A 23,322-nucleotide genomic window follows, 5' to 3' on the forward strand; every position below is an offset into this window, starting at 1 on the left:
TGATTTACATCATTCATGGCCTCTCATCTCACTTTGACAATATTTCCACCATGATTCATCATCGAAATCCATTCCCGACATTTTTAGAAACAAGATCCATGTCTGCCATGGAGGTGAGTCGATTCAATCACAGTTGTATCCCACAAGGTTCTTCTCACTCAGAAAACTCGTCTTTCCCCACTATCCTTCACACCAGTTGCAATCAAAATTACCAACGAGGAGATCTATGGAATGACCGCCGCCAGCCACCTAAAGACCACCATCTACATTCAACTCAGGGAGGCCAGCAACAATCGTCGCATGTGCCTGCTATGTTGCGTTTTCCTCTATTCTGTCTAGCCATATGACTAGGTTTTCATTCCACCTCCAGCCGATAATCATGGGTCTAGTAGAGCGTCCTCAAGCACTAAGCCCAACAGGACATCAACCCAAATGATTGGATTATGGATATGGGGTTTAACACCCATAAAATTCACAAGAAATTTAAACTTTTTAAAACCAACCCAATTCACAAGTTGTTTACAATCATAATTTTCAAAACATTTTCAACATCAGAGTGTCCCAAACTCATAAGTCAAAAAAACATGAGGATGTGTACGGTCACGCCTTCGCCTTCCCGCGGTGTTCTGAAGTACCTGAAACATAAACCAAAACTATAAGCCAACTCTTAGTGACATCCCACAAAGTACCAACACATAAACAAATAACAAATACAATAACAACATGTCGGATCCAATCAACCATCGGGTTAGAATACCCCCAAGTCTAGTCAACCATCGGGTTGGAATGCCAATACACTATGGGTCTAGTCAACCATCGGGTTGGAATCCCCTAGGCCCATCAACCATCGAGTTGGAATGCCAATCTACAATGGGTCCTGTCCTCCTCGGGATGGAATACCCTCGGGCCCAATAAACCATCGGGTTGGTATACACTCGACCTGTTGGCTTACGCACAAAGCAGTAAAGCCTCAGCCACCGATCAAATATGTGCACATATAATATATAATCCTATAAACAGTCTACAAAAAGTCAGAGAGATCTACAGATCACTAAGCATAGCATCATCATATATATCAGAATACCGATCTAACAGATCACTACAACACAATAGGATACATAACAGGATATCAAATCCAAAGGGCCGACCTTGGTGCCTTCGACCCACAAGCACAATGAGGAAAACCCACCTCACAAACTGGACAAAAGCTAATTATGTCTCGACTCCAAATCTCAGCTCTCTTATCGACACCTATTCCCACCAAATGACCAATTTCCATCAAAATCCCAAAATACCTAAAATACCCTTTAGGTCAAATTGGTCAAACTGGTCAAACCAACTAGTCAACTAAGTCAACCCAACCGAGTCAACCCAACTAAGTCAACTCAACCGAATCGACTCAAAGTGAGTACGTGGGGCGTACTACGAAGGTACACTGGGGGTACACGCATCATCACATGTTGACCACCATCGGGGTGGTTGACCTCAGGGCGTACTCCGATTACGTGCGGCGTACTTTCAGAAGTCCAAAAATCCATTAAGAGCTTAATGGCTAAAGCTCTTATGTTCATAATGTAGATTCATGGCTAAAATACTCTTAGGGTTCATAAAGCCTCCAACTTTATGACTTAACACGTCCAATAAGTGCTTAACTCAAGGTCTTATTCCATTAAGACCTTCTAAATGATGCATGAAGCAAAAATAACCATTTAGAACCTATTTTTGTGACTTAAGACCCCTCATAGAGTCTGAAAGGACAGCTTAATGGTCAAGAACATTCCATATTCAAGATCTAACATTTTTGGACCAAAAAGCTTCAAAAAGATATCTAAATCTAGATCTATATGCTATATGCATAAATTTGCACGCTTTATACCTTAGAAAGGTTGCAAATGATGTAGAAACTCCAGATCCATATTGCTTCACTCTTCCAAGATGAGTTTGGCTTCCTTCCTTCTTCTTCTAAGCACAAAACACACACTATTAGGCTTGAACTAGCTTCTCAAGGTGAACTAGGGTTGAAAAACGTCTCAAGAGGAATGGAGGCTGATGAGGTGAAGGTAAATGAATCCATAAGGGTATTTAAATATGAGCTAAACCCTAAACATTAGGGTTTCCAAATCTGGAAAGTATCCCCAGCGTACACATGTACGCGTGGCGTACTCCCCCAAGGCCTAATTACGAAAATGCCACTAGATCTCCTTTTGCACACTTTCTCTAACTTAGGGACCAAAATGAAACATAAGTAAATTATAGGGTTATAATTAGAAGTACCTTAACATCGGGATGTTACAATTCTCCCCCACTTGATCTAGACTTCGTCCTCGAAGTCTGCCGCGATGAATAACACTGGATAATGCACCCGCATCTCCGTCTCCGACTCCCAGGTCCACTCGGAGCCTCTCCGATGCTGCCACTGTACCATTACCATAGGTATCTCCTTGTTGTGCAGGACCTTCATCTTCCTTTCTAGAATAGCCACCGATCTCTCAACATAGTTCAGGCGCTCATCGGCCTGAATATTATCCAAGGAAACCACTACCTTATCATCCAATACGCACTTTCAGAATTGTGAAACATGGAAGGTGTTGTGAATTTGACGGAGCTCGTCGGGTAGATCCAACCTGTAAGCCACATTGCCAACCCTGGCAATCACCCGAAAAGGTACAATATACGAGGGAACCAATTTCCCCCTCTTCCTAAAGCGTATCACACCCTTCCAGGGTGAGACTTTCAGGAGTACCATATCGCCGACCTGAAACTCCAACTCAGATCGGCGCCTGTCGGCATAACTCTTCTGGCGCATCTGAGCGGTCTGTAGTCTGCCAGATCTGCTGAATAAGCTTCATGGTCCGAAGGACTACTTCGGTCCTTCCCATAAACCTGTGATCAACCTCTCCCTAACAAGTCGGGGTACGACATCTTCGACCAAACAAGAGCTCAAAAGGCGGAGCTCCAATGTTGGAGTGATAACTATTGTTGTAGGAGAACTTGTTGGGTCAAAATTATGGTTTATACTTTGCTTTTCTAGGCAACTGTATTTTTCTATAATGTTTTATGAGTTTACGGTCAGGTTTACGACCGTAAACATGTTTACGGCCGTAAACCCATTTATGGCCCATATTCCCCAAGTATATATATAGGTGTTAGGTGGTTGAGGAGGGAATGATGAACAGAAGAGAGTGTACGGCCAAGAGGAGCTTATGTGTGTGTATTCTAAGGTGTGTTAGAGAGAAATAGTGAATCTTGTGTAAGGAACTTAATTCATATCATCAATACATTCAAGATTCATATTATTCTTCTTCTCATTCTCTTCTATTTGATCTGACATCATCCAATTGATTGGGATTCCGCACCATCAATTGGATCCGATTGATACACAAGCAGATTTTGGGGACTTACAATTGGTATCAGAGCAAGGTTGTATCAATCAATTTTTGTCAGATCTGGAGCTTATTTGATCTTATTTTCGAAAGATTTTTGCGTTTTTGGATAGATCTCTGAAAATTTGGGGGGGTTTGTTCTTCGCGCTTTTCATAAAAACAGGTTTTTGATCGAGTTTTGGAGCAAAAAGGGGCAAAAATCGCTGTTTTTGGTCGTAACCAGCGAGGGGGTGGCGGCGTTTACGGCTAGCAGCTAGGGTTTCCGGAGTTTACGACCCGAGTTTACGGCCCCGGAGTTTGCAGTCCGAGATTACGGCCCTCCGAGGTTTATGGTGCGAGCTTACGGTCCGAAGTTCACGGTCACGTGTTCGGTCCATGGTTCACGGTCAGCATCGCATCGGTCGAAGCTTACGGTTCTCGCCTCGGATTACATCTCGTCCTCGCATCGCAATCTCGGCCTCGCACATCCGAAGCTCGCATCAGCGCTTTACTAAAAAAAAATCGAAGCGGAATTGAGGGTGCCGGGTATCGAACCTGGGACCTCTGGTTCATAAACTCAGCGCGTTACCCAACTCGACTAGCTGATTCCTTGTGTCACTCCTCTCACATTTAATTCATAAGGCGTCCCTCTCGGTTCCAATTTCAAATTTTTTACACTTTTAACCCGAAAAATCAATTTCTTTCATTTTTAAAATTTCTTTTTCAACCAAAAATTTTAGTTTTTAAATTTTGACTTTTATTTTTGACTTTTTACTTAAAATTTTGACTTTGACTTTTAAAATTTGACCTTTGACTTTAAACTTTGACTTTCTCGTTTAACCTTCAAATTTTCAAATTTAGCTTTTCGGTTTGACTTTTAGGTTTGACTCTTTAAATTTGACTTTTAAGGTTGACTTTTGAGTTCTTAGTCAAAGAATTAAAAAAAAAACAAAACAAAAAAAAAACAAAAAAAAAACAAAAAATGAGTTCCGGATCCATTCCGGTAAATGAAGTTTCATGTACTCTAGCTTGTGAAACTACGATTAAATTTCTTCGGGAACAAATTGATTTATTAAAAAGAGAAGTTGAGGACCTGAGATATCAAGGATATCAACTCAGAAAAGGACAAAACCCCCTAAAGGCCCGTTTAGAAACAAAAATAAAGGACTTTATGAGACTTCAGGAAGACTACAGTAACAAATGTGAAAATTATGATTATATCAAGAGACAGAATGATGAGTTAATTACTGAGCTTGATACATTAAAAGGGCAATTTGAAACTGCAAATTTTGATTTTAAAAGGTTTGATGTATCAAGCAAGGTAGTTGCCAACATGATTGACCATTGCCTGCAGTTCAAACGAAACCAGCAAAAGGGTTTAGGATACGATAATGTACCTCCTCCTTTTAATCATACATATCAGTATCACCCTTTGACTAAAGAGGAGATTGCCAACGAACCATTCATGGTTTATGGCAAGCCATCTAGTTTGGTTTCAGGAGGATTTATTAATGTTGAAAGTACTAACGTTTCTACTTCCCCTGCAGATCAATCCTTAGATCAGTCAAAGCACGAAGTTGAAGGATATGTTTCTGATAACAAAACTGAGTCTGAACCTGATGTTTTTGTTTCAAATGATAACTCTTTTGTTTTCGATGTTAAAATCAATGATACATCTTGTGATGCTTCTGCTCCGAATCATGTTGAGTTAAATATTTTTGACATATTTGATGATTTGTTTGAAAATACTGATGTTCCTGTTTCTAGCACATCTACTTCATGTGCAGGTAAAGTAGCAGAGGATGAGAACACGGAGAACACCATTGAACAAACCAACATCTCCTTGAACTCTGAATCTGTTGCTTCGAACTCAGCTGCTTCTGATAAACCTGCTGTTGAGAAATACAGGCCACCAATTCCAGTGAAACAGAGTGCCTGTTGTAATTGTGCTTGTGGGAACAATAAGAGACAAGGCAAGGATACGCCACCAGGGGCAGGAAGAAACAACTTCACAGTGAAGAAAAAGACTTGTTTTCACTGTGGAACACCTGGACACATTGCCAGAAATTGTCCTAATCGCGCATACATTCCCTACTATGCACAAGGATGGCAGAACGCGCCAAGAGGGAGATTTTCCAAAAGAAACCCCTCAAGGTCACGATCAGACATTGGTGGCTGGAATGCCGCGAAGGCCAATAAATCTACTCCCAAGAACAAGAAGGGTATGCCGGCCAAGAAGTCCAATCCAAGAGATGCTCCCGTGAAGCCAAAATCAAAGTCATCTCAAAGGCCGACATCAAGATCAAAAGCAAGTACTGAGCCACCCATCAGATCGAAAAAGAAATGGTTTAAACCCAACTACAAATGGGTTCCAAAGGCTCACTCTCCCAAATCTTCTAACGATTCTAATATCTCTTCATCTTCTGTTTGTGATAAACAGGAAATGTCATGGGAGAGAGTATCGTGCAAGGATGAAAAAGGTCAACCCAGTTTCAAAATGGACTGGGTTCCAAAGACCAACTAATCCCGCTCTGTGTCGGAGCAGCTATGGAGGCATATCATCAGACTTCGGTTTGTTGGTAGTGGCTGTTCCAGGCACATGATAGGTGACATCTCTCAACTGTACAACATTCATAACTTTGTTTGGGAGTATGTGTCCTTTACGGGAAGGGAAGAAAGGAAGGGATCACTCATGGGGTTAGTGCTTAATGACATGAAGAATTTTCGGATCTGTTCTGAGATTATGCATGCTGTTCTCAGACCTTCTGGATGCAAATTCAATCGGTGACTTACGGTTTGAGTTTTCTTCTCTATACTCCTGAGTTTTTCTTAAGCTGATTCGCTTTAAAGACTAATTTTTGTTTTAGCATAGTTTAAATTTGCGCATTTACTTTCGTTTCTCTCCTATGCACAAATTTAGGGGGAGAATATAAAAACAAAACAAAAATTAGAATATTTAAAAAAAATATGGTGTTAATGAAATGTGCTTGAGGGAGATGTTTTGGGAAGTGATATAATCGTGTGATAATAGGCAATCTGAATTTGTGTAAGGGACTGAATCTGAATTGTCTAGGCTCTTTGTTCGATGCGCTGGTAGGCATGAAAGATTAAAATGGACTTGACTAGGCATTAATGAACTTAAGGAATCTAGAGACTTGAAAAATCTTGACCTAGATAGATCCATTTAGCCTGAAAATACGACGCTCACATAGGTTGAGCAGGGAGATATACATGATAATCCACCGGTCACACTAAAATAATCTGTATCTAGAACTGTAGTTTAACTCTTCCTCGATGTACGGACTTTTTCCTTAATTTCGGTATTGATGGGGCGACTCGGGAATTCCGATAAAGTAGGTCGGTAGGAAATTATTTTCTTGCTTTCTTTCTGTTAGTCATATGTTGCCTCCTCTGCGTGATTGAAATACATCCAACCTGGACTGCAACATATGCAATTCTATTTCTCTGCATCTTCTATCTATGCAACTCTTCCTGTCTGTTAGTCATATGCTGTCTCCTTTGCGTGATTGAAATACATCCGACCTGGTACACAACATATGCACCATTCTACTTCTCAGTCCCTCTAAATTTGGTTAGTCATATGTTTCACCCTCTGCAAGATTGGAAGAGATCCGACCTGGGTGTATAGCATATGCATTCTAAATCTGACTTCTCTCATAATAATTGTCTGCTCACCTAAAGTAAGGAGTACTTTGGAAGTTCCTGATTATTGGGGTATGTCAGGAAGCGGGAAACATGTTTTAGTACAATTAAAATTGAACACTTACAGATTGTCTGTAGATCTCGCTGCTCAATTTAGGTGGACAACAATATCTTTGGTCGTCGTCAGCTGAATGGTCCTTAAGGAATATTATCTAGGAACTTAGGATCACATTGTCTTGTCACTTATAGTATGTCCTAATTTTGTCACAATCTCTCGTGTTTAAGTGGACCACAATACCGGCGATTGACCAGATCTATTCATGAAGGGAGAGGTACTGATAAACGGATAAAGGCTGTCTAAAAACTTTGATCCCAAATCACTCTTCAAGTTAGATATCATTTTATTTTTGTGAAATTTGTTCATAGTTTCTTTTAATTTAAATATTAGGGGAGAATCAAAAATTTTAAAAACCAAACAAAAATCAGAAAATTAAAAATCCAAAAACTTAGTGTTATTTCTGTTTTATTTTTTTTGAAAATATAAAAAACCCAAAAATATTGTGTGCTAAGTTTTCTTTTACTTTTGTTTTGTCTTGAAAAGTGAATTCAGATGTAGATGAGACTCATGGAGACTAAATCGAAAATTTCTGAGCCAAGGCTTCATTCGTGAGCATCGAAGAATTCTCATTCAAAGGAGCAAGAAATGAAGATTATTCTTTCAACATTCAATCCTTCAACCCCAGAAGCAAGGTGAAGCTGACTTGAAGATTATGTGACAGATTGCATTGAAGCCTCCTCAATTAATTTGCTGCTGTCTTGTACCTGCTGAAGTGATCCAGAAGTTTCGTTCTCTATTCTCTCTGAACATTCTCAAGCTGAAAGCGCTATCTTTCAAGAATCTTATCAAGAAGCCTCCTCACCCAACGTGCGTTCAATGCCAAATTCTGAAGAAAAGCCCAAGTGCTCAAGATGAAGTCATTTATTGAAGATTCATCATGTTCATCTTGAAGCTGTGAAGAAACTGAAGATTAAAGCTGAAGCCAAAGCTCCCAATGAAGATTAACAAGAAAAGCCAGCTACTTTTTAGGGGGAGCTTGTTGGGTCAATTAAGAAAAGAAAGCTATAAACCAAGGGGGAGATTGTTGGGTCAAAATTATGGTTTATACTTTGCTTTTCTAGGCAACTGTATTTTTCTGTAATGTTTTATGAGTTTACGGTCAGGTTTACGGCCAGGGAGGTGTTTACGGCCGTAAACAGGTTTACGGTCGTAAACCCATTTATGGCCCATATTCCCCAAGTATATATATAGGTGTTAGGTGGTTGAGGAGGGAATGATGAACAGAAGAGAGTGTACGGCCAAGAGGAGCTTAAGTGTGTGTATTCTAAGGTGTGTTAGAGAGAAATAGTGAATCTTGTGTAAGGAACTTAATTCATATCATCAATACATTCAAGATTCATATTATTCTTCTTCTCCTTCTCTTCTATTTGATCTGACATCATCCAATTGATTGGGATTCCGCACCATCAATTGGATCTGATTGATACACAAGCAGATTTTGGGGACTTACAGAACTCCGCAAGAGGTAGGTAGGAATCCCATCTCCCACCAAAATCCATAACACAGGCCCGCAACATATCCTCAAGGGTTTGTATCGTCCGCTCACTCTGGCCGTCGGTCTGCGGATGATATGTAGTGTTGAAATGCAACCTCGTGCCTAGTTCCTCGTGGAACTTCTGCCAAAAATAGGAGGTGAACCGAACATCCCGGCCAGAAATAATTGAAACCGAAACCCAATGGCGAGCAATCTCCCGAACATAAACATCAGCCAACTTTTTAGCCGATGATCTCTCCCGGATAGCCAAAAAGTGGGCACTCTTGGTCAATCGGTCTACGATGACCCATATAGCATCAAAACCCTTTGTCGTCTTCGGCAACTTGGTAATAAAATCCATGGTAATCTACTCGTAGTTCCACATCGAAACCTCCAGAGGATGCAGCTTGCCATGCGGCCTCTGATAATCAGCGTTGACCATCCTACAGGTCAAGCCTCTGTCGACATACCAGGCTATTTCTCTATTTATACACGGCCAACAGTAACTCAATCTCAAATCCCGATACATCTTCGTGGCTCCCAGTTTTATAGAAAAGCGAGAATTATGAGCCTCCTCTAACACAATCTTCCTGACCCCACCAGAAACTGGAACCCAAACCCGACCACACCGGGTCAACAAACCTTGACTATCCATGACAAATCTGTCAATCTCACCCCTGATCCTTTCCTGTTTCCAGCTCTCTTTCCGAACTCCCTCAACCTGAGCCTCTCTAATCAATCCCAAAATAGGAGAATCAATAGATATACTCATATACATCTCCCCGACCAAAGACCCAAACGACTTGCACCACATTCGCTTTACCCAGAGGGTAAAGGATCTCGCAGTCATAATCCTTGACCACGTCCAGCCACCTGCACTGCCTCATGTTCAGGTTCGGGTGGTCCATTAGGTATCTCAAACTCTTGTGATCCATGTAGACAGTACAACAGACCCCATATAGATAATGTATCCAAATCTTTAGAGAAAACACCACTGCCCCTAATTCCAGGTCATACCTAGGATATCGCGTCTCATGCGGCTTCAGCTGCCGCGAAGCATAAGCAATCACTCATCCTCTATGCATGAGGACCGCCCCAAAACCAGTGATGGATGCATCACAATATACCACCAAATCCTCGACCCCCTCCGGGAGGTTCAATATCGGGGCCTCACATAACCTCTACCAAAGAGTCTTAAATGTCGGATGTTGCTTAGGGCCCCATCGGAAATCCACCCCGTTCCTCTTCAGACGAGTGAGGGGTACCGTAATCTTGGAGAAGTCCTAAATAAATCTCCGATACTACCCAGCCAAACCCAAGAAGTTCCTGATCTCTGAGGGATATTTTAGAACCTCCTACTGCATCACAACCTCGATCTTGGCCAGATCAACCAAAATCCCATCCTGGTTAATGAGGTGCCCAAGGAACTGGACCTCCCGCAACCAATAATCGTACTTCGAGAACTTGGCATAAAGCCGTTCTCACCTCAAAACCCTCAAAAGCTCTCGAAGGTGCTCCTCATGCTGCTATCTGGTCTTGGAATACACCAAGATATCATCAATAAACACAATGACGGATCGGTCGAGCAATGGCTTGCATACCCGATTCATCAAATCCATAAACACAGCAAGCACATTGGTGAGCCCAAATGGAATCACCACGAACTCGTAATGCCCATAACGAGTCTGGAACGCGGTCTTCTCCATGTCCTCCTCTCTTACTCTCACCTAATGATACCCAGACCTCAGATCTATCTTGGAGAACCAAGATGCACCATGCAACTGATCAAATAGGTTATCAATCCGTGGAAGGGGATAACGGTTCTTCACCGTTAACTTGTTGAACTCCCGGTAATAAATGCACATCCGGTGCGAACGATCCTTCTTGACGAACAGTATCGGCGCTCCCCACGGAGAACTACTCGGTCTGATGAACTGCTTGCCTAACATCTCCTGAAGCTGAGATGACAACTCCTACATCTCAGGTGGTGCCAAAAGATACGGTGCCTTGGCAACCGAGGCCGCACCTGGCATGAGATCAATCCTGAACTCAACTTGCCTCTCAAGAGGCACACCGGGTAACTCCTCAGGGAACACATCAGCAAACTCCCTGACAACTGCAACCTCTGAAACTAAAATCTGATCCCCAACTCGAGTATCAACCACATAAGCCAAATAACCTACACACCCGTGTTGAATATACTGACGAGCCCAGGTTGCTGAACAAAACCTTAAACCAAACCTATTGCCCTCTCCATAGATAACCAGTTCTCCCCCACTTGGGGTTCGAACTACAACTCGTTGGCCCTCACAGTCAATCATGACACCAAACTTGCTCAGCCAGTCCATACCCACTATCACGCATACATCTCCCATGGGGATAGGGATCAGATCAATTGGATAAGGCACCCGGAAGATCTCCAATATACAACCCTAATACATTGCGGATGCAGAAACGCCATGTTCGTTGGTGTTAGAAACCCACAACAGAAACTCTAACTCCCTAATAGGCATATCAAACTCCCTACTGAATGATTGAGACACAAAGGACCGACTCGCGCTCGAGTCAAATAACACAAGAGTAGGCATAAAGTTCACTAAGAACGTACCTATTAGGAGCATATACATGAGCATAACATAAAACATAATCAACAAAATAATAAATAGAAACATACCAGTCATGACGTCTGGTGTTGACCTGGCCTCCTTTGTCGTTAGTTAGAAAGCATGACCTCGAGCCCTCGGGGGCTCCGCCATGCCCTGACTCCCATCCATGATCCTCAGAGTAAACGGTGCTAGAGCATGCGCCGGCTTGGCAGCAAGCAAGGGGCACTGGGCCTTCATATGGCCCACCTAATCACAGTGATTACAAAGTATGATGTCGGATACTGGAGCCAGTTGTCGGTAGTCCCTCGCAATGTGGCCCTGCTTGCGACATTTGTGGCATCCCAAAGAAGATCAAAAACTCCATCATGAACCTTGCCACACTTCCCACAAGTGCAACTCCTCTGACTCCCAAATCTAGTATCAATGGCCCTGAACCCCTTCGGCGCAGGCTGTGACTGCGCCGGGGCAGGTCTCTGCTCTCTCTTCTGGAGCTCCATCTCAATCTCACGTCGCCTAGCGGCCTCCTGCAACTCTAACAATGAACCATAACGTTGAGGGGATACAAACTGCCTAATGTCTGTCTTGAGCATGCCCAATTAACGGGTCATCTGAGCTTACTCAGAAGCAGCAAACTCAGGAAAAACATGGCCCTCTCCATAAACATCTTGGTGATCTCCGTCATCGACTCAGTTCCCTGTCTCAAATACAAATACTCCTGGGCCAAACTCTCACACTCTATTAGCATAACATATCTAGAACGGAACATTTTCGAGAACTGCTCCCAAGTCACTGCATTCTGTTGGGTCTAAAATTATGGTTTACACTTTGCTTTTCTAGACAACTGTATTTTTCTAATGTGTTATATGTGTTTGCGGCTGTGTTCACGGCCAGGTTGGTGTGTACGGCCATAAAGCCGTTCACGGCCGTGAACCCGTGTACGACCCACGTTTCCTATATATATATATATATATATATATATATATATATATATATATATATATATATATATATATATATATATATATATATATATATAGGTGTAAAGGGTGAGGAGTGGTACATGAACAAGAGGAGTGTGAGGCTAAGAGGAAGAGCATATTGTAGAAAGAGAAAGTTAGAGAGAAGAGATGAGCTTAAGTGTGTGTTTTCCAAGGTGTGTTCTAGAGAGACAAAGTGAATCTTGTGTAAGGAACTTCATTCATATCATCAATACATTCAAGATTCATATTATTCTTCCTCTCCTTCTTCTTCATTTGATCTGACATCATTCGTTTGATTGGGATTCCGCACCATCAAACGGATCTGATTGATACTCAAGCAGATTTGGGACTTACAAGTGGTATCAGAGCTTGGATTGTATCAATCATTTTTGTCAGATCTGGAACGTATTTGATCTTATTTTTGAAGGATTTCTATGTTTTTGGATAAATCTTGGCAAAATAAGGGGGGTTTGTTCTTCGCATTTCTCATAAAAATGAGTTTTGGATCGAGTTTTGGAGCAAAAAGTGTGAAAAACGTCATTTTTCTTCGCATCTGAAGCTGGGTTTGCGGCTCGGTCTCGCATGTTTCCAGCTTCTGAAGTTCTCGGCCTCGCACCTCGCACCTCGCACTTCGCACGTGTTCGTTCAGCAGTGTCGTTCGGCAGGAGTCCTCGCAGCATCTTATTAAAAAAGGGGAAGCGAAATTGAGGGTGCCGGGGATCGAACCCGGGTCCCCTGATTGATCAAACACGCGTCTTACCACTTGGACTAGCAAGTCCTTTGTTCCAATCCTTCCCAATTTAAATCTTAAGGCGTCGCTGCTTCTTCCCAAGTTTCGCATTTTTGACACTTTTAACCCAAAAATCAATTTTTTTTTATTTTAAATTCCATTTTCAACCCAAAAATTTTAGTTTTTAATTTTTGACTTTTATTTTTAACTTTTTTCCTAAAATTTTGACTTTGACTTTCAAGTTTGACCTTTGACTTTAAACTTTGACTTTCTCGTTTAACCTTAAAATTTCAAATTTTGCTTTTCGGTTTGACTTTTAAGTTTGACTTTTTAAATTTGACTTTTATGGTTGACTTTTGAGTTTTTAGTCAAAGGGCATTTTTGGTAAACAATGAGTTCTTCAAACACCAAAGTCAATGAAATTTCTTGTTCTCAAACATGCATTGATAATGTTAAAAATTTTCTTGAGCATATCGAATTATTACTTAGAGAGAAAGAGGACTTAAAGTACAATGGATATCAACTTAGGAAAGCACAAAAACCCCTAAAAGAACAACTAGAGACTAAAACCAAGGACTTCCGAAAACTACAAGAAGAATATAGAAATAAATGTGCAAAGTATAGATATGTGACAAAACAACTGGCTGAGTTAACTGGTGAACTTGACACATTGAAAAATAAGTTTGAAAATGCAAATTTTAATTTCAGAAAATTTGATGTGTCGAGTGAAGTAGTTGCGTCAATGATGGAAAATAGTTTAAGATTTAAAAATAACCAGCAAAAGGGTTTAGGGTATGATAAAGTGCATCCTCCTTTTAATCACACCTATCAGTATAACCCTTTGACAAAAGAGGAAATACACAGAGAGGCACATCTCAAATATGGCAAACCTATTGTATTTGTGCCGGCAAGTGGTCCTCAGATAGAAAATACTAATGCTTCTACTTCCTATGCAGATTCACCACTAAGTCATTGCAAGCAAGCAGCTGAAGAGAGTGTCTCTGATAATAAAATTTTATCAAAGTCTGATGACTCAAATTTTTTCGATATATTTGATGATATCTTTGATAATTCTGCCGTGGTTGTGCCAGAAAGTGTTGAGCTGAATGATTCTAATTCTTCTACTTCTTGTGCAGGTAAAGTAACGAAAGATAAGAACAAGGAGAAAACTGTTGAACAAACCAATATCTCTTTGAACTCTGAATCTGTTGCTTCTAGCTCAGTTACTTCTGACAAACGTGCCGATGAGAAATACAGGCCACCAAAACAAGCCAAACAGAGTGCTTGCTGTAATTGTGCTTGTGGGAACAATAAGAGACAAGGCATGGACACGCCACCAGGGGCAGGAAGAAACAATTTCCCAGTGAAGAAAAAGACATGTTTTCACCGTGGAACACCTGGACATATTGCCAGAAATTGTCCAAATCGCGCATACGTTCCCTACTATGCACAAGGATGGCAGAACGCGCTGATGTGTGTGAAATGAACTAGTTTTAATCCTACTAACTTAGACACAAAATAAACACACGAAAGGCAGTGTACCTATCGATTAGTAATATAGTTCAAGCAAGTAGGGTATCGAACACAGGGAACGGTAAACAATTAAAATAAATGCTAATATTATCTAAATAAAACAAGTATTAGAAAGGGGGGTTTCTCTAGTTTTGCAAGACTAGAAACTTAACAATGAAATAAAACTCAAATTAAGCAACTAACAGCTAAAGCAAATAATAAATCACTAAATTCAATAATGGAGAAGACTTCTGTTTAGGTTCGACTCATTTACTCCTATGGTTGATTTTATGGTAAGTGCAATGCATTATTCGTTATTGGCTACCGATTAGTGTGATTAGGTACACGTTCTCTATTACTAATCCTTAGAAAACAAATTAATTCAAACATTGGCCAATTGGTTAAACTAATGAGTTTCCTAGACTATTGATTCGGGTTAAGTAAGACTTGTAATTAGCTAATCAAATTACTAATTCAATTAACCTCTTGTTGATGGTTCGTCACACAAGGCTCACACATTAATTTACCTATTTTCTAGTTAACCCTAGTTTCACATTCATTATTCCTAGGCAAATAACAATGTGTTCACATAAATCACATGAGATAAGCAGTTAAGAGATGTTCATGCAGCTTAATTACTTAGCTAATTAACAGAAAATAGTAGTTGTTAACACATGAGGATCTTTAACAAGCTTAACAAAACAAACTCACCAATTTCAATTAATCCAACCACAAAAATCAACACATAGTCATAAATTCATCTACCCTAAACAGAAGATATGAGTTTTAGCTCATGATTACAGCAGAAAGTTTATCAAAAACGAAATCTAATAGTTTACAAATAGTTCAAACAAAAGATTAAGTAAAGAGTAAACCTAAATTGCCTTTTATCTTCTCAAAATTTGAAAGCTAGGGGTGTTCCACGAGTTCCAGGGCTTCTAGCTGCACCTCCAGTCGCAAATTAACCCCCAAGGGTTCCCCATTCCTTCGGGTTCGAATGAGAAGCGTTTATATATATATATTTTTTCTGAAAACAGGGGCGACTCGGCGAGTCCAGTGACCTACTCGACGATTCTATCACTTAAAACCCGTGTGTGGCAAGTCAGCGTCTAGAATCGCGAAAGTTCGACCTGACTCGTCGAGTTGAGGCCCAACTCGTCGAGTCCGTTTGGAATCAGCATTTTCTCAAAACACGAAAGTCGTCCGAAATTGTGTCTAGTTTTCAGAACATTTTGAATCTCGTCAATCAGAGTTACGGTTCATGTATGTCCAAAACACTGACAAGGGGTCAAGCTGTCGAGCGACATCCTTCTTTCTTCAAAATCCAAGATCCAAACTTCCAATTGCTAAATCCGCTTCCTTTTCCATCCGATCATGTCATTGTTGCTGAAAAATGAAATTCTAAACTAATTAAGCACCTTTTGTTCATTAAATGATATAAAAACAACATAAAGTATTAAGATAATATATAAATTATATGACTAAATATGCCCATATCAAAATACCTCACACTTCAACTTTGCTTGCCCCCAAGCAAAACTGAATTTTAACATACTAAAACTACATAAGACAATCCCAATCAAACCCAACCATTATGCCAAGATCGCAACGCATGCATTTGTGTCTAAAGTTTTTCCTAAGGACCCCCCCTCAATTCTAAATATTCACAATCCTCATAAACACTCGCCCACTTCTTTTGAACAATGCTCATTTTATGCATCCATCCGAATCCATTCGCAGAAAACCTCCTAGCCTCAAGGTATTTTTGGTTGAGCAACCCAAGCATACATAATCTTGATAATTACAACTTTTCGATACCACTATGGAGCTATTTTTGGAATTCTTCACTTCTTTGATATTTGATATTTGATTTCTTTGAATTCACCACCTTTTTGATTTTTTGGTATCTTCAACTTTTGAATCTTTGGAATTTTAATCTTTTAATCTTCACTTTAACTGCTCCAAAATTCTTACAACTTTTCTTGTAATTCTCTCTCTCTCTTTTTTTACATGTAACTCACTTTTTTTTTTCACTCAATACCTACATGCTTAAGCAGGGGCGCTCAACTTCAACCTTTATTGATTAAAGATAAAAATTTTCCTGGACACATTTCTGGTACACGATGCTAAACATATTGCATCCCTCAAACTAAGCGAGGTTGTGTTTCTGTCCCATGATTTCACTAGAATAAAGGAGGCCACAAATGCACTAGAACGTGTATAGGCTCAACTAAACATTTGGGTCTTCATAAAATCATCAAACATAATACTAGCATGATTCCTAATTGCTTTTACCAAAATTTTCTAAATTAAGTCCTAGCAATTTTTAAGCAAAAATTTCAAAATTTAACTAGTGTAACCAACCCCGTACCCCACACTTAATTTATGCAATGTCCCCATTGCATATCATGCATGATAAAGAACAATAAAAATAAGGAGAGAATTGGAACAAACTCCACTGGGATAGTAGTGGCGAGGTTGATATCTCATCTCTTCAGCTCCATCTTCAATTGACTTTAGACATGGGAACAGCTCATCCATGTCTTGGGTGTCAAAATCTCGTGTGGTACAGTCTTTATAAAAGCTCCAAATATAAGGGAAAAACTCTTGGAAATGCTCGGAAAATGATCTTCAAAGAATAGAACCAATGCCCATATCAAATGTCATCAAATCTTCAGCTCAAAAGTAAGAAGAATGAGCGACTCGTCGAGTAAGTATGTAGACTCGCCGAATTGAAGCGTAAATGGCAGAAGAATCGTGAATATTCACATGGACTCGGCGAATCCATAAGATGCACTCGGCGAGTAGACCGCTGTGTGACAAAATTTTTATTCTGCCCAAGTCCGTTTCTGATATATGGGGGTTATATAAACTAATACTTTCCCTCATTTTTCTTCAGTGAATAAACACTCTATAACCCTTCTATCAGTTGGACTCATAGCTTGACTCAAAACTTCGTTTCCTCTCTCGCCTAGACTCGATTTCTCGCTTCGTTAGCCTTGAATCTAGACCCTCACATGCAATCCTAAGCTTCAAACTGAAAAGATCAAAACAACACACAAGCAATAGAAAAAGGAAAACAAACATCAAAATTAAAATCCTAAATTACCCTAATAAACTAGAAGTTTAAAAAGAAAAAGAAAAGCAAACTCTAATGACGGGTTGCCTCCCGCAAGCGCTTCTTTTTGTGCGAGTCTTGAGCTGGACTCCCAACTTAATAAACTTCTAATAAACTCAATGCCCATCCATCTGTTGCATTAAATATTTTCTTTGGACCAATTTGTAAAATTTGGCTCTTTGCTTCTAAAATTGGCCAAACAAGCTTGAATACATAAAACCCAAGAATTCTGACAAGGGTCGAAACCGGTCGGGTACTAATCAGAAATGGATCGCGCTTCAGAACTTTCTCCAAAGTTGGAATCGTCACCCCATGCTTTGAAACACAAACCGGAAATACAGGGGGGCATGTCGTGGTAATGGTCAATCCACGGCTTGGTTCTTGCAATTCAGCTTGTTCTTGTTCTTCGTCTGACCTCTCTGCCAGCAATCTTTCCAGCTCCTCCAAATCTCTTTCTAGATTAAATTCTTCATCTTTTAACTCTAGCTCTTGTAACTCAGATTGTTCTTGTTCGTTAGACAAGATGCTATCTAACCATCTTCCAAATTTCTTCAAATCTTCATCCGAGTCATACTCCTCATCTTTTTGCTCAATTTCCTGTACTACTTCCTCGAGAAAAGTATCAAGAGCATCGAGATTTGGAAAATACATAATAAAAATAGAAATAAAAATAAAAAAAATTAATCAATAAAATAAAAACGATAACAATTAGCAAATAAAATTAACTATTTGACCCGTTCCCCAGCAACGGCGCCAAAAACTTGATGTGTGTAAACTCAACTAGTTTTAAACCTACTTTTAATTATAAATTAACACACAAGAGGCAGTGGACCTATCAATTGTGGTATGGCTAAATAAGAAGGGTATCGAACTCAGGGAACGGCAAATTAAAACTAATAACTAATATTATCTAAAAGACAAGTAATAAAATTTAGGTTTTCTCTAGTTTTAGAAGACTAGAAACTTAAACTAAAACTTAACTAAAATAACTAACAACTAAGCAAGCAAAGACCAACTAAATTCAATATCTAAAAGGACTTCTGTTCAGGTTCGACTCAATTGATCCTATGGTTGATTTAATGGTAATGGTGCAATGGATTAACCTTTTATTGGCTACCGATTCAAGTGATTAGATTCACATTCGCTATGCTAATCCTTAGAAAATAAACTAATTCAAGAAGTGGCCAGTTGTCTAAATTAATTAATTCCCTAGGTTATCTATTCGGGTTGAATAAGACTTGTAATGGTTAATCAATTCGATCCCCGGCAACGGCACCAAAAACTTGATGTGTGTGAAACGAACTAGTTTTAATCCTACTAACTTAGACACAAAATAAACACACGAAAGGCAGTGTACCTATCGATTAGTAATATAGTTCAAGCAAGTAGGGTATCGAACACAGGGAACGGTAAACAATTAAAATAAATGCTAATATTATCTAAATAAAACAAGTAATAGAAAGGGGGTTTCTCTAGTTTTGCAAGACTAGAAACTTAACAATGAAATAAAACTCAAACTAAGCAACTAACAGCTAAAGCAAATAAAAAATCACTAAATTCAATAATGGAGAAGACTTCTGTTTAGGTTCGACTCATTTACTCCTATGGTTGATTTTATGGTAAGTGCAATGGATTATTCGTTATTGGCTACCGATTAGTGTCATTAGGTTCACGTTCGCTATTACTAATCCTTAGAAAACAAATTAATTCAAACATTGGCCAATTGGTTAAACTAATGAGTTTCCTAGACTATTGATTCGGGTTAAGTAAGACTTGTAATTAGCTAATCAAATTACTAATTCAATTAATCTCTTGTTGATGGTTCGTCACACAAGGATCACACATTAATTTACCTATTTTCTAGTTAACCCTAGTTTCACATTCATTATTCCTAGACACATAACAATGTGTTCACATAAATCACATGAGATAAGCAGTTAAGAGATGTTCATGCAGCTTAATTACTTAGCTAATTAACAGAAAATAGTTGTTGTTAACACATGAGGATCTTTAACAAGCTTAACAAAACAAACTCACCAATTTCAATTAATCCAACCACAAAAATCAACACATAGTCATAAATTCATCTACCCTAAACAGAAGATATGAGTTTTAGCTCATGATTACAGCAGAAAGTTTATCAAAAACGAAATCTAATAGTTTACAAATAGTTCAAACAAAAGATGAAGTAAAGAGTAAACCTAAATTGCCTTTTATCTTCTCATAATTGAAAGCTAGGGTTGTTCCACAAGTTCCAGGGCTTCAAGCTGCACCTCCAGTCGCAAATTAACCCCCAAGGGTTCCCCCATTCCTTCGGGTTCGAATGAGAAGCGTTTCTATATATTTTTTCTGAAAACAGGGGCGAATCGGCAAGTCCAGTGACCTACTCGACGATTCCATCACTTAAAACCCGTGTGCGGCAAGTCAGCGTCCAGAATCGCGAAAGTTAGACCTGACTCGTCGAGTTGAGGCCCAACTCGTAGAGTCCGTTTGGAATCAACATTTTCTCAAAACACGAAGGTCGTCCAAAATTGTGTCTAGTTTTCAGAACATTTTAAATCTCGTCAATCGGAGTTACGGTTCATGAGATCTGTCCAAAACACTGACGAGGGGTCAAGCTGTCGAGCGACATCCTTCTTTCTTCAAAATCCAAGATCCAAGCTTCCAATTGCTAAATCCGCTTCCTTTTCCATCCGAGCATGTCATTGTTGCTGAAAAATGAAATTCTAAACTAATTAAGCCCCTTTTGTTCATTAAATGATATAAAATCAACATAAAGTATTAAGATAATATATAAATTATATGACTAAATATGCCCATATCACGCGCCAAGAGGGAGATTTTCCAAAAGAAACCCCTCAAGGTCACGTTCAGACAATGGCGACTGGAACGCGTAAAAGGCCAAGAATCAAAATCCCAAGGGCAAGAAGGGAATTTCGGCCCAGAAGTCAAGTTCAAGAGATGCTCCTGTGAAGCCAAGATCGGTTAGGTCAAAGTCATCTTGACAGCAGACCTCAAGTTCAAAATCAAGTGCCAAGGCACCCATCTGCTCGAAAAAGAAATGGGTTAAACCCGACTACAGATGGGTACCAAAGGTTCAATATCCCAAATCATCTAATGCGTCTAATATTTCTTCATCTTCTGTTTGTGATAAACAGGATATGTCATGGGAGAGAGTTCCTTGCACAGATGACAAAGGTCAACCCAGTTTCAAAATGGACTGGGTTCCAAAGACCAACGAATCCCGCTCTGTGTCGGACCAGCTATGGAGTAATATCATCAGACTTCGGTTTGTTGGTTGTGGTTGTTCGAGAAACATGATAGGAGGCATCTCTCAACTGTACAACACTCAGAACATTGTTTGAGAGTATGTGTCCTTTCGGGAATGGAAGAAAGGAAGGGATCACTCATGGGGTTTGTGCTTAATGATGTGAATAATTTTCGGATCTGTTCTGAGATTATGCGTGTTGTTCTCAGACATTCTGGATGCAAATTCAATCGGTGACTTACGGTTTGAGTTTTCTTCTCTATACTCCCGAGCTAATCTTAAACTGATTCATTTTGAAGACAATTTTTTATTTCCTTATATGTCTTTCTTTAGTAGGTTGTTTTGGGAAGTGATATGAAGTATAGTGCTAAAGGGCAATTTATGATGCGTGTAATGCACTAAAGCCGAATTGTCTAGACTCTGTATTCAATGTGCTGGTAGGCACAAAGGATTCAAAAGGACTAGACATAGTTTGAAAATTGAAAGGACTTGACTAATATAGACTTAGATAGTTTCATTTGGACTGACCATACGACGCTCGGGTAGATTGAGTAGTGAGATAAACACGGGAACCCACGAGATACACTAAATTAATATGCATCTAGAACTGTGGCTTAACTCTTCCTTGATGTACGAACTTATGTCCTTAATTCTGGTTCTGATAGGGCGACTGGGGGATTCTAATAAAGTAGGTCTGTAGGAAATTATTTTTTTGCTTTCTATCTGTCAGTCATATGTTGCTTCCTCTGCATGATTGGAAGAGATCCGACCTGGAATGCAACATATACAACTCTATTTCTACGCACCTCCTTATCTACAAAATTCTTTCTATCTGTTGGTCATATGTTGTCTCCTCTGCGTGATTGAAATGATCCGACCTGGAACACAGCATATGCAATATTCTACCTCTCAATCCCTCTATCCTAGTTAGCCATATGTTGTCCCCTCTGCGTGATTGAAAGAGATCCGACCTGGGACACAACATATGCACCTATTTCTAAATCTGACTTCCTCCTTAATAATTGTTTACTCACCTAAAGTAAGGAGTTCTTTGGAAGTTCTTGATAACTAGGGTATATCGGGAAGTGGGGAACACGTTCTAGTGCAACTAAAATTGAACCATTTAGAGGTTGTCTATAGATCTCGCTGCTTAACTTAAATGGACAACAATATTTGTGGTCGACGTAAGCTAAATGTCCATTTAGGAATATATATCACAATGACTTGTCAGTTATAATCTGTCCAATTTGTCAACATCCTTTGTGTTTAAGTGGATCACAATACTGGTGATTGACCAGATCTAGACATGCAGGCGTGTGCTGATAAACGATATTGGATTGCTTGACAACTTTGATCCCAAACATTTTTGTTTTTGTTAAATTTGTTCATAGTTTTCCTCTATGCACAAATTTAGGGGGAGAATTACAAAAAAAATTAAAAAATCAAACGAAAATCAGAAAATTAAAAAAAAAATTTGTTCCTGTTTTAGAAAATATGAAAAATACAAAAATATTGTGTGCTAAGTTTTCTTTTAGTTTTGTTTTCTCTTAAAAAGTGAATTCAGGTGTAGATGAGACTCATGGAGACTGAATCGAAAATTTCCAAGCCAAGGCTTTATCCGTGATCATCGAAGAATTCTCATTCAAAGGATCAAGAAATGAAGATTATTCTTTCAACATTCAATCTTTCAACCCCAGAAGCAAGGTCAAGCTGTAATTGAAGATTATGTGACAGATTGCATTGAAGCCTCCTCAATCAATTTGCTGCTATCTTGTACCTGCTGAAGTGATCCAGAAGTTTCGTTCTCTATTCTCTCTGAAGATTCTCAAGCTGGAAGTGAAATTTTCAAGAATCTTCTCAAGAAGCGTCCTCATCCAACGTGCGTTCAATGCCAAATTCTGAAGAAAAGCCCAAGTGCTCAAGATGAAGTTATTTATTGAAGATTCTTCATGTTCATCTTGAAGCTGTGAAGAATTCGAAGATAAATGCTGAAGCCAAGCTCCCAATGAAGATTGACAAGAAAAGCCAACTACTTTTTAGGGGGAGTTTGTTGGGTCTATTAGAAAAGAAAGCAATAAACCAAGGGGGAGATTGTTGGGTCTAAAATTATGGTTTATACTTTGCTTTTCTAGACAACTGTATTTTTCTGAAATGTAATATGTATTTGCGGCTGTGTTCACAGCCAGGTTGGTGTGTACGGCCGTAAACCCGTTTACGGCCGTAAACCCTTTCACGGCTGTGAACCCGTGTACGGCCCATGTTTCCTATATATATATGTGTAAGGGGTGAGGAGTGGTAAATGAACAAGAGGAGTGTGAGGCTAAGAGGGAGAGCATATTGTAGAGAGAGAAAGTTAGAGAGAAGAGAGGAGCTTAAGTGTGTGTTTTCCAAGGTGTTTTCTAGAGAGAGAAACTGAATATTGTATAAGGAACTTCATTCATATCATCAATACATTCAAGATTCATATTATTCTTCCTCTCCTTATTCTTCA

The sequence above is a fragment of the Lactuca virosa genome, chromosome 9 (genome assembly GCF_052849685.1).
Source record: "Lactuca virosa cultivar CGN04683 chromosome 9, Lactuca_virosa_CGN04683_v6, whole genome shotgun sequence".
NCBI lineage: Eukaryota > Viridiplantae > Streptophyta > Magnoliopsida > Asterales > Asteraceae > Lactuca > Lactuca virosa.